Source organism: Phlebotomus papatasi, chromosome 3, assembly GCF_024763615.1.
Source record: "Phlebotomus papatasi isolate M1 chromosome 3, Ppap_2.1, whole genome shotgun sequence".
Lineage (NCBI taxonomy): Eukaryota > Metazoa > Arthropoda > Insecta > Diptera > Psychodidae > Phlebotomus > Phlebotomus papatasi.
The window spans coordinates 79,363,036-79,377,017 of NC_077224.1; the positions used below are offsets into that span (position 1 = coordinate 79,363,036).

Consider the following 13,982-nt stretch of genomic DNA (forward strand, 5'->3'; position numbering starts at 1 on the left):
GAGAATTTAATTAGCTTTCGTCTAGTCCAAAAAAATAGTTGATAACTTTTTTATTATTTAAAAAATTGGGAAAAAACCAAAAAATGGGCGTAGAATACCATTGGCGTAAAATGCCACCTTTTTTATATGGAATTTTCATCCGAAATGGACATTTGAATGGTTTATTCTACATAAGCTAAAAAATGTTACCATTTTTTGAATTTTGTCACGATTCGAAAAAATCTTTAAAAATACGTGAAAATGTAAAAATAATTATAAAAAATTAAATAATATAAGACCTAAAATTGTTGTAAAGTGGGTACTACAGAAAAAAATAAGGTGAAAATTCACTTTACGTCTTATTTTTCTTTTCCGAATTCCTATTGGAACTTCACATAAAATTTTATTAAAAAAAAAGCGCAAATTATATATGAGGATTTGAAAATTTTACAGGAAAATATATAGATATGTGTTCTAAGATCCTTACCAAATTGCTAAGAAAAAGGAAATTCAATAGAAATTGGCTTTTTTCTACGAAAATCTGTAAAAATTCACTTTGGCATTTTTTTTGTCCATTTTTACAAAATTTATATAAAATTGACAAGAAAATTGTGAAAATATTTATTCAAAAAATAATTTACGAGTCCTCGAACTGCTGTAGAAGTCTTAAGGAACAAAAAACTTGAAAATTTGGATTTTTGTGGAGAATATCTACACTGGCATTTTATGCCAATTTGGTATTTTACGTGATTTTTTGACTCGGGTTTTAAAGTGTTAATATTAATAATTTTCAGCCTTGGTAACCAGCCTCCGAAGCCAAACGGCGAAAATGCTTCTTCACTGGTTACATATTAGGGGAGAGTGGGGCAAAATTTGTCAATTCTAAAAATTTAAAATTCGATATCTTCCAAGAGAAAAGAGACCGAGGCTTCAAATTCTTATCATAGATTGCCTTCATGGACCTCAATAAACGTCAAAGGTTTTAAGGAATTCGAGCAAGGAATATAGAAAAAAATTGAAATTTTTAAGCCATGTTTTTAAAATATTTGCTTTTCAGGAGATATCAATTTTCATTAACTTTCTTTCCGAAATTGATACATTGGTGTGTGTTTGCTATATAATTTAGATATCCTGAACACGAATCTGTTGTTCGTTTATAAATTTTATAAACTGATTTTTCTCCAGAATTAGTTTTATTAAAAATGAACACTCCGGGTAAAATTTGTCAGAAGGCATGGGGCAATAATTGGCAAAAGACGAATGATTCCGACATTTCACATGGCGAAAAGACAAATCCAATCACTGGTTCTGATTAAACTGCAGATGATTTCGGAGGCAGCATAACTGCAACAGAAAGAGATTAAATGATTTTTGGAACAATTCGCAACATCTTAAATGTGTTTTCAAGGCTTGAATTTTTCTGAAGATCAATAAACACAAAACACTATCCTCCACCTTTCTTTCTCTGTTTTGCTATGTGACATTTACTCGGCAAACTTCGTACAGTTCAACTCGCCCAATTCGCTCTTTTGCCATTTCTAAGCCGGCGAAGAGAATTTTCTTGCCAAAAACAGCTTTTGGAAAATAATTTGAAAAACACATTTCTGGTTTAAATATTAAAAATGGTCTGCATAAAGTTATGAAGGAATAAATTTTCTATTAAAATATCTCAATTGAATATTTCTTTCATTCACGAGAACCCGTAAAAAAAACAAAAGAAAATGACAAAAAAAAATACCCCACGTCTGACTAAATTTGCCCCACCTGTTTTGAGAATTTCCACAAAATCATCTTATGGAAAATGGATCGGAAAGCGCATTTCCTTTTGAGTTAGAAGAATATAACTTCGGCAAAGTTGTAGAATGGTAAATTTCCTAAAAGAATATTCTAAATAGAAATCATTCAGATTCACTGATAACTTGTGAAAAAATAAAATATCCATTTTGGCAAATTTTGCTCCAGTCTCCCCTACATACAATCTTATTTTTACAAAATGATTGATTTGAAACTAAGGTACACGCACAGGAATGTGGAGTGAAGTTTAAAGAGGGAGTGCGTAGCCAATGGCTGTTTGCGTGCTCTTGGGGGTGCTACACCCCAAAAAAATAAAAATAAAGTTAAAGTTTAAGACGAGGTATATATGTATTAGAATTCAAAGTAAATCAGTTATTTAATATTAAAATTAATAATAATAATAATAAAGATAAGATATTTTAAATTTAATATTAAGTCTCATATTTCTTGCAAAATATGGGTCAGATTAATTAAAGGAATATGGGAAAAATATGAAGTGTTCGAAGCCTGAAAGAGTTTCCCTATAATTGTATTTTTTGTTTTGAAAATTTATTATGGATTTTTTTCAACTCCTAGCTTGACATACAAATTTTGAAAGTGGATGATATAAATAATTATAAAATATCCAGGTCCAGTGCATAAAGAACATTTAAAATAAATATTAAGAAAAACTACAAGAGACTTAATTAGATGTTATATCCTAAAAAAGTATAGGAGCAAATTATATTTCATTTCATTTTTTTTTTAACTTGTTTGTCTAGTGATTCCTATTGAGAAGTTATCAAAACACTTTATCTAAAGATAAAACTTGACAAACTCTTCATTAACTGAGATACTCAAAGTGAAGATTTTATAACCCGATGGTTTTTCGAGGTTTAATCTGACATGATAAATCAATTCGATTACAATACCCACTTTTATTTAATCATAAAACGAGAAGATCGCTTTGTAAGATTTTTTTCTTCTAATATGATTTAAATAAATTAATTTGCCAGTGCTATAATTAGAAGAGGATGTTGCGACATCTCAAGGATACCTATAAAAATTTGCAAATTAATTCCCCTTTCTAAAATTGCAAATTTCAATGAAAATTCTCTGAATTGCATTTCTTATTCTGTGAATCTAAAACTTTTGCTTATTCATTTATTTCCTCTGCATTACCATAATACTGCCACCAGCAATGCGACACGATATTCTGAATCATAAATAATACAGAAATATAGGCATATCTTCCAATAAGAAATTCATATGTGAGATCGAATGACAAATCCATTGATCATGAGAGTGAGACTCTAACGACCTTCACCAAGCACCTTTACTTCCTCCCCATTTTGCGATTGCATCAGTGACCAGAGAACCAATGGTCTTTTCGCCAGCTAAAAAAATCCACGTCGCGATCACGTCAAGGATTTCCGGTTGAAAAACTCCATGCACGATGGTCAAATTTTCAAGCTCGTTTCCAAGCATCGTCATTAAATCTCCACCATCTACCTTTATTCCATAAGACACACCATGTAGGTAATGGATGTAAAAAAGTGAATGGATTTTAATTAAAGGTGCACATATGAATCTCTGGAAGTATGTGTAGTTGATCTACCATATATACCTTCTGTGCTCCACCACCGCAGACCCAAAGCCAGCAATTCAAGGACTATGAGGTGGCCGTTGATCTTAAATTGTTTCTGGTATTTCTCTTCGACAGATTAAGGAGAAAAAATGCGACAGGGGCATGCTGCCAACTCAAATAACTTCCGCAATTGATCCAAATTGCCAATCTTGTGGTATTTCTTGCCGTTGATTGTTAACTAATGTGAATAGAACGATGAAAGGCCTTTTTTACGTATTAAAACTTACTGAGCTGTAGAGCATGTTTGTAAAGTCCTATCGCAGGTGTACATATGAGTTAATTTTGACTTTTAATATACAAGAAAATATTTTTATTTCGAATATCTTTAGAGCAATCTTTAATTCCGCAACATTGCTTTTTAACCAATTTTTAAAAATCTTAAAAAGTAAAATTTGAATATTTTTTATTATACAAAATTAATTTGCTTCTTGGTATAATGTAATAAAATTACCTGATTTTGCATTTAACATTACCATTGCAAATTTCTTTTTAAGTAAGATAAACAATTGGGAATTAGAACTTTTTTTTATGTACAGCGTATAGAAAATATTCATGAAAAGTTATGTAATATTTTTTTGAATTTTTATAATTACTTTGTAGGGGAAAGTACTCTCCCTTCGAACGTTCATGCCTTCGAATAATGTTAATTTTCTTTTAGTTTTCCTAAGAGACTTACACATTTTTATCAAATATTAGTTGGCTTACCATCAATTGTTGAAAATTCTGTGATAATTTAGTGTAAATCTCCTACGAAAAACAAAAAAAAATCACATTATTCGAAGGCATGAACGTTCGAAGGGAGAGCACTTTCCTCTATATATTTTAACGAGGAAGAAATATTTTTTATCACTAAAAAAATAAAAAGCGATCATAACTCCCTTTAGGGTAAATTAAGCTAATTCAAAACCTGCTCCAATTAGAAATTTTTCGCTACTCCAAATGGAAACGTCATTATTTTTATGATACAGTACTAAATTGCTATATTTATATATTTTCTATACCACAGCTTCATTATTTAGTTAATTTTGCTCCAAATAAAGCGAAAATAAATTCATATTCACATATTTTAATTTGTTAATTTCTCAGAAAAATTAAAAGTGTACCTTTTTACCAACGAATTTATCATCGATCGACCATGTTTTCCAATGAAAAACACAATGAGGTGACTGTTGTTTATTCGTTTCGTATAACATTTATGTCATATTTCTGGCTAATTTTAGTTAAATTAAGTGCTAATCTTTATTGTTAACGGTACATGAAGTTTTCTAATGAAATAATTATCTATTACGTGAAGAAAAAGGGTTTTTCTGAAGTGTCTGCAAATGCTTCAATAGAAAACCCCGGAAATATGATTTCCTTTTTGGAGAGATTTTCTTATTGTCTCAGATGGGAAAGGTGAAAAGACCAGGAATAAGAACAAATCATGCACTCAAGAGCAACTCGACAAGGTTTTGGAAGCCTCTCGTGTTTCAGTTGCACTGTTTGTCTCCAATTAGGAACTTTCCCTTGTCTCCATTTGAATTAATATGTTTCCAATAGAAGCACTTTATGCTCGCGTATATTTCTTGTATTTAGGAAGTCTTATTTATATCTAAAGAATTTTTACTAAACAGTAACATTCTATAAGAGTCAAGGAGCAAATTTATGTAATTCTCTTCAGAAAAAATATGAACTTAATGTGTTGAATCTTCTGTCAAAGTTAATGCGTCTGGAAATGGTTTTGAATTAGGACAACTACTACACTTCTAGTCACTAATAAGAAATATACTTTGGGGTGAGTTACCTCCTCACTAGGGCTAAGAGCCCTCTAGCGAGAAATGTAGCCCTCGATCGACTTTTTTCTTTAACATCGTTGATTCTGTTACTTTCATTTTTAGAATGTATTTGCAAATTTTCAATACAAATTTCACAACATGCACTATTCATTTTTATACTCAAAAAAGAAGTTGTAAGAACCATTCACTCAGGAATCATTTAATTTTTACGTAAGTCGTATATCATAACGACTAAAAATCATAACCTTAAGGGAATTCGAACTCTCTATCCTTGAGTAAACATTTCTTTTATTTCCATATTTTCTAAAGACTTAATTTTGTCTTCGTTGGGTTAGCATGATCAATAAATAATTATCGCATCCTCTTTAAGATATTTGCTAACTTTTGTCGCAAATTTTGCATTATCAGCATTTAATGAGGAGATATCGTGACATTCTGGAAAGAAATATAATGCTGAGTGAGTGCAGCTGAAGGTTACAGTTTTTTTTTATCTAGTAAACCATACCTCACATAAGACTCCGTCAAAGTAAACTATCAAATTTTACTTTATTTCAAATGAAAAATAAATCTTTACTAATTAGGTAGTCGTAATTCTACTGTGAAAACCATTGATTTGTTCTTTATACTAGAAATACAAGAGCGTGATCCTTTACGTAGAAGATTTTTTTTAGGCCACGCCCAAGGCTTAATTGGTAGTAATGGAATCGTTGTAATCAAAATAAAACATTGAAAATTGCAAAAGAGCTCTAAGAGATATATTTTTGACTCATTTCTCCCCCATTTTAATAACTTATTTAATACCATCTCCTAAAAGGGAGTTACTTAAATTTCCTTGTGCAGAGCTTACGCAGGAAGTTTAAAAATCTCCTGTTTTTTAACATTATACATTTATGTAGTTTAATTTTTACTTTTAAATATATACTTTGTGGTTCCTTCCTTTTTTCGCTACTCACTCTAATAAACTCCAATTTTCAAATAAGATATATTTCAGTCTGGAGTACAAATTTAGCAAGCACACTGTATATTTAAAGCATTATCTTGCCTCTAGCTCTCAATAATAATAAAGATAAAAAAGATGTTGTGATGTAATAGAAAAGTAAATGCACTTTTAGTTATAGATATTGCATTGAATTTAATACTGGTAGTAGCATTGTGCGCTGCAAAGATTTTTCATGGATTAATTTCTATAGAAAATTTCTAAGAGGAGAGTAACGTGGTTTGGACACAAAAACTGGAATTTTACGAGCGATGAATTGCATTATAGTAGAAATTTATTGTTATCCCAAAGAGATTAATATTCCTGTTTTTCATGTTAGTTAGATAGTGTAAGTATTTGAGATTAAATAACATCAAGCAAAACATTACCCAGAATCTCTACATTGAGCACCACAGAGGAGGAAAAAAAAGAGTGTAATGAAAAGAGGTACAATCACACGATGAAATGGAAAACTTTAGTGTAACAATAGGTCGTCTTGACCCACTTTGTGCCACAGCAGAACGTACATAATATTATTATTTATTTATTTATAACAGAGAGTGAGAACTTGTGAGATTTTTATGTCCACATCAACATTATTTTATTCAAATGTGTGACTCCAAATGCATTTCACAAAACGTATAAATTGTCCATACAATATGGTGAGTCCCAAGAAGGTTGGAAATGCAATGTGACAAAAAGGTTAAGCATCCAATTATGTGGAGTTTCGCGTATAATTTGCAATTATGTGAAGTTTTTAGAAAATGTTACACATGTTCTTTGCCTCCTATTTATCTCCCAAGAAGTTTTCTGTACTGTAGAAAAAGAGGATTGTAAAAATTACTATTTGCCTTTGAATAATCTACTACTCTACTATAGTAGAAATATCAAAACTTCATTGCTTTATTGCAATATTTTTCTAGGAAATAGTATTTATTTTTTCTTTTAAGTAATCTCCTTTCATATAATTTATCAGTCAATCCTTATGTTTTTGACCGTTCTTCGGCCCTAAAACCCTATCTTATAAAAAAAAAATCACGCCTTCTCGAACACATTATTAAAAATGAAGCAGTGTACTACAAAATTTCATTATGCTCTAGACAAAACGAACAATCCTGTCTTTTATTTTACACCAAATTCTGAAAAAAAATTGAAAATTCTGACCAGGAACAACGTAGGGGAAAGCTCGCTACCTTCGAACAACCCAAACTTCAAACAATTCGTTTTTTTTTTCAATGTTCTTTTTAACGAATTTGACCCATTTTGAAATATTATATTTTAAATAGGTTGTCCAATAATTCAAATTTTCCGAAAAGCGCCATGAGTCAAATCCATTGAAAACAGGAAAAAATGAGTTGTCCGAAGCTTTAGTCATCTGAAGGTAGAGCGCTTCCCCCTATTGAAATATTGCTATAAAATTTAATAAATGAATAATATTTCTGAAGTTCTTCTTTCCAGATCTTTTCAGATCGACCATGAATCGGTCCCAAAGCGTTTAACCCTTTAACGAGAGACACTTTTTACGGTCTGAAAATCAACAATAAAAATTAAACTGAGAAACATAATCAATGATAAGTCTTTTAATGAAAAATATTAAATATGAGTATTGTAATTTTTATTGCCAAAAGGGTTTTGCTTGAAAAAAAATTGGAAGTATAAAAAATTAATAAATCAATGAATTTGAGAATTTAGAAATTCGCTATTTTTGAGCTTAAATATTTACTACATAGCAAATAGCTAGAGACTTGCAAAAAAAAATCTTCTAGATTCCTTCAACCTTCTACATTACAATTATGTACAGACATAAGAAAAAAATAATTTTAGGTAGTCAGGAAAAATTATTTTCTTTATGGAACACCGGTGTTCCAATCGTCCTTAAAGGGTTAAACAGAAATAAGCTCAGGCTGATTCTCAAGAATAATTAGTTTAACAAATTTATCAGTAAGGGATTAAGGATTATATAAAGCAAATTTAGGCAAAACCCTTTATTGATGATCCTAAGAGTCTTGACAGACCTGTGGATTATCTGAGAGACGGCTTAGCGTAATTATATTAGAAATAATGGGTACACTACATTTCCATCATTTTAAACTAAGTCGTTTCTCGGCTTAAGTCGCAAGTGTGTTTAGGGCATAATTCCTCAAAATAAATAAATAATAATAAATAAAAAATAAAATAAAATAATAAATAAAAATAATTCTCGAGGATCAGCCTGAGACCATTTGGGCCCTTATAATATCGATTAAGTTTTCGGGAATCCAAAAATCTCAAATCTAATTTGCCGCTCATAAAAGGGACGTTAACAAATCATATAATGGATATAGCTTATTTTAGAACTCTAATATTAATTAAATATTAAGAAGGGTAAAGCAAAACAGCGCCACTTGGTTAAGAACCTGTTGGTTCCAGTTGCTTAAGAACACTTAGGTTTAAAACTAAAATTAAATAAACCACAACCTTCGAAATAAAAGGATTAAATACTCGATTTTAAATTTTACTAATCAAAGCCAAGTAATATTTAATTATTTAGTTTATTAATGATGTTTAATATCTGTTTTGCAATCCTAACTGCAACATATTTAGCTTTCGAAGTTAAATATCACGATTCATCTGAAATAATAATTTATACGTTTGAAAGGAACCTATGCTCCTTTTACTTTAGAACTCTATTCATGGTACATTTGCGTTGAATTATATGGAGCCTAATAAATTTAATCTCGATGATATGTAAATGTAAGACTTCTTTACCCATGTTAGCAATCGAAACTGGATTTGTACTAAGAACTTCACTATGGTAAGCCACGCCTTTCTATTTATAAAAGTGCTACAGTGTTTTTGTGTTTCCTAGGCGAACTAAAGAAATAGTAAACTAGCATAAATAGCAAGTTTTAAATTAAATTAAATTCAAAATAAAGTTTTAAATTAGATATTGAACATCACAGAATTAGACTTATCTGGATTTCATAGGGATCCTCGTCCATTGAAGAAATGGTACATATAGTCCAGGTAGTTCCAAAATTATAAATTCCATAATGCTCAAATGAAAATTCTCACAAATCATCAAAACCGGCCATTTGGATAATAGATAAAGACATTCTCTAAACCTGTTAGTTATTTTTCTTGTTTTTGTATAGAAAAACTCTAATTAAGATGAATTGTAAAAATAACAACTACCAATTTTTTTCTCAGTGTAGAAGGAATCTTTAGTGTCTTGTTTGCCTTTCTCTGCATAAACGATTTTCTAATGCATCGTGGAGTTTTTTGAGGAGGAAATAGAAACTGAGAGTGGATACTTTTACTTTCAATATTTTTCTTGTATCAAGCCAAACAGTTGGGGCAACAACTTGTTGTGCCTCCTCGAGTGTCAATGGCAATAATTTCATCGGAACCAAAAGTCGCCACCGCAAGATCACCAATTGCCGTAGTCAGAGCCACAGACTCTCTTGCTAAAGGTAAACCACGCTCAGCCTCACAACATTGACCATTGCACTGTAAACCACTCAAGAGGTTCACACTGTTCTTGTCTTTTTCTCATTGCCCAAGGGGTCTATATCTTCCCAATTTATACGATCAACCAGAACCGGATATTTTTCTTATTCAGCTATTTTCATGCAATTTCCTGAACCTTTTGGTCAAACATGCGCTGTGGTTGTGATTCTTATACCCCCACGGCAGACGGATGAGAAGCTGCCCGTGTTGACCAGTTGGAATTTCTGACGTCAATTCAAATTGGTTTATGTCGTGGTCAACAGAAACTTTCAAATTTACAATCCTTTTCTTAAGCATATTGTCAAGAAGAATCACTAAACTGCTACACAATATAAAATAACTCATGGAATAAAATCGAAAGATATTTCATTGGCTCTTACAAATTTCGTTAGTTCATGTTACACTTTACTGTACTAAAAAATGGCTTATCCAATATTTTTCTAAACCTATATAAAATTTCTACTACATTCACATAATTATGAATTATTGAAAATATGAAAAAAATATGTAGCACTCTTGAGTCTTGAGCATACTAAAAATCGAATATTCTTATAATATTTGATTGATAAATAGGGTAAAATGAGGTAATTTAGAACCATTTACAATTTGGGACACTTGAGATTTTCTCACTGTTTCAGATGAGCAAAGAGAAAACAACGACCGCAAGAAGAAAAAGATGAAGAAAAAGATGATTAAGAAGAAAAGGAACAGATTTCTCCCTTTTGGATCTCTAAAATAATGAGAAAATCTCAACTGTCCCAAATTGTAAATGGTTCCCAATTACCTCATTTTACCTTATTTTCTTTTCAAAATACCGGCAAATATAAAAATATTACAACAATAAGAATATCTAACGAAATGTTGTATATTTTCGAGACCGAAATGGAAGGATCTCTTTAGAACAGGTTTCCATAGAGGAACAAAACAATGTCACCTCGCAAGCGAAATTTTCGGGAAATCCACTATTTATTTTACTGCGCGAACTCAAAGAGAGAGCAGTTATATAATCGTCTTTTTTTTTCAACTTTTCACTGTTCTGGCGCTTAAACGGTAAAAGATATCGACTTCTAGTCTTCGATGACCCCCAATAAAAAAACAATATCTCTCGACGCTTTTTTCCCCTCCCCCCTAACCCCTCCAAAACCAGGTTTTTCCGGTTTTTCTCAAAATTGGCCCAAGCTTTTTCAATGATTTTCAGATATGTTTTAGAGATAGTCCAGGCGCACATTTCACCCAAACATATCTATGACCGGAAAATTCGCCATTTTGAATTATTGAAGGTCAAAGGTGAACCACTTTGGAATGCTCATTTTTCAACCGATTTGGTTAAATTTGGATTTTTTGGAGAGGTATCGAAATTTCAAACCCGGCTACATCGGTCTTCATCGGTAATGAGTCGGTTAAGTACCGACTTTTTTATAAAAAAAAAAAACTAATTCACGGTGAGTTCTATCTCGTGAGTTCGAGCATTACGCAAAGCTGGGACGCTTTGCCATCTCTTTTTCTTATAGGGGAAACTAGAGTACCACCGAACACGGGGTAGCACATAGCACTTTTACTTTTTAAATACATATTTCACTTCAGAGGACAAGACTTGTACGAATTCATAAACACTATAAGAAATATTCGTATAGATATTAAAAAGTAATTAAATTCTAACGTCGTTGTCATTTACAATCATCAAAATTTTCTGGATTTTAGAGGACCTTAACTTCTAAAATTGTAGGGTGGAGTGGGGCGCCTTTGCTTTGGGGTACCTTTGAAATTCTTACTTTTTCTCTTATTTTTAAAAGGACTTGCGTCTTCTTATGATGTCATTTAACTTCAGAATTGGTTTGTAGAGCTCAATTATATCATATAGTAAAGTCTAGTTCCAATTAAAAATAGGAGATAAAAGCCTGATTAAGTTACCCACTTCCCCCTATATTATTAATTTTTTAATTCACTCATCGCTAACTTCCGACGAACAATAAATAACTTTTTTGGAAATGGTGTACACATTTAAAGATAAACTTTTACAGAAGGTCACTCAAAATATCCTTTGATTTCAACGGAGGATTTTAAGAATGATTAAACAAGTTGTAGACAATGAAAGTTTTTTTCTCAATATAAAAATAAATGAATATAATTATAAAAAAATCACATCACTCTTATAATTAGAAAAAAAGATTAAAGCTTTTGAATTTTAATTACTATCAAAATACTTAAATACACATAAAAAATCTAAACGAGAAATCCTTGATATCCTTATTTAACTGTTATCAAAGACATTATCAAAAATATAAATTTTAGTTAAATGTTTGAAACTTCAGAAATTACGAGTAGTAACTACACAAAATTAAAAATAGACTAAATTTTATAGCATTATTTGCTTTTTATTAACACTTAGTTATATCTATTTATATTTACTATTAACATTGCGTCATTACAGAATTCTAAGCTCAAAATCCAAATGAATTTGATAAATATTACTAATGATTTAATTATTTCAAATAAGTTTTCTTTCGGTAGATTAAATGCCTATATTAAACTTAAATAAATTAAATCAACAATTAGGCTGTTTCATTTACAACATAAATTGTATATATAAGATAAAACTTGACCCTATAAAATTACTATCAGATTATTTTTGCTGATTTATTTGGCCTAAATCGATGTTATCGGTTAAGGTTTCGATAATTCATACATGAGTTTATTTATTTACTCTAATTGAACACATGTTCTTGCCTACAAATTTTCCTAATAAAATATGTAATCGCACGCATATGTCATCATAAATTTGCATGAAGATGAAAACATCAAAATTGCCATTCACTTCAGTCAAACATGTTACACAAAAAGTAACAGCACATTAATTTAAAGCGATATTACAAAGAAACATGAGCTATTTCTCAGTAATTTCCAGTTGTGAATCCTACACGTTATAAATTGAAACAGGAACAGAGAAAAATCGCATCAGAAAATCCACCTAATTCATCAAGTAAATGGACCAATTCCAAATAAGGTGTCTTTGAAGAGGCAAATATTTATAGACAAACTTTAGAGGCTTCAAATCATTTGAGGAATGTAGTCTTTATTAACTTATTAGCTCTCATAAGATTTTACGATCTATTCACACATTGACACTCAAATTCACTTTGAAGCTCATTCAATCGAATAATTTGGTTCATGGCAACATCATAAGCTCAAGTTTTCACGTGAAGTACATAAACTCCCGCAACAATTGTTGCAGATTGTTAGATCTCGATTGATGAGTCAGAGGGTCAGGGTTTGCGAACCAAAAGCTCAGATTAAGAACACTCTTCTAAGAACAATATCTTTATTAAATCAGCACGTGAATTTTTTTAAAAAAGATTATTATACCCCTCTTTTGGGGAATTAACATGAATACAAATGGAGAAATTCATGAATTGCTGACTGAATATTTTGCACAATGACATCACTCGTTCTCCAAGAGGTGTTTGTCACATGTTAACAAGAACCCGCCTGGATCTCTTTGCATGTTGTGGCTGAGCCTTCACCCATAAATCACAACAATACAACATTTTTATTGGGGAATCACTAAGGCACAAGTTTAGAGGTCAAAATTTGGTATGATGATTAATATCACAGGGTATATGACAAACGAGTAATTGTTGTGATTCCATCGAGTTCCGTTAAACTCTTTTGAATTCGATTTTACAATTAGCAAAATCGAAAAAATGTCATAGGGAAAAGTGGGGCACCTTTAAATTGGGACATTTTTGAAATTTGGTGTTTTCTCCTATTGTTAAATGCAACTGAGCCTTATCGCGATATAATTTAGCTCCACAAACAGATTGTTAATCTAAATTATTTCATGATAGGGAAAAGCCCCATTTAAAATTATTCCCCAATTCCCATCCTCTTTGGCTCAATGGTGAGGCCATTCCCTACGTCCACAAAGCTAGAAATCTTGGAATCATTTTCAATGATTCATTGGCTTGGGACGACCACGTTTCCTATATAAATAAAAGAATTAACTTTTCCTTATTTACTCTTCGAAGACATCAGTTCTTCACTCCTCAGGGCATTCGACTGCTTCTTGTTCGTGCCCTTCTCGTTCCTCTCTTCTCCTACGGTGCTGAACTATTTTTCTCTTGTGACGCTGCATCAATGCGTCGCCTCGTAATCACTTTTAATAATTGTATACGCTATATATTTAATCTTCGTCCTTATGATCATGTATCTCCTTATTATACTCAAGTTCTTGGAACCACTTTGCCTCTTTTCCTACAATCTCGTGCTGTGGACTTTCTTTGCCGTCTTCTTAAAAGTCGTCAACCTGGTTATCTGACGGAGTTCCTAGTGCCGGGTCCTTCTG

The 13,982-nt window shown here is 31.3% G+C and overlaps 1 protein-coding gene across 1 annotated transcript in view; it reads left to right on the forward strand.

Moving 5' to 3' along the window:
* The first annotated feature begins 6,734 nt into the window (after positions 1–6,734).
* Positions 6,735–13,982, forward strand: part of LOC129805913 (dual oxidase maturation factor 1) — a 38,713-nt gene continuing 31,465 nt past the window's right edge. The window contains exon 1 of the mRNA XM_055854161.1: positions 6,735–6,813. The gene's annotated coding sequence lies outside the window, so the exon portion shown is untranslated. The remainder of the gene's footprint in view (positions 6,814–13,982) is intronic.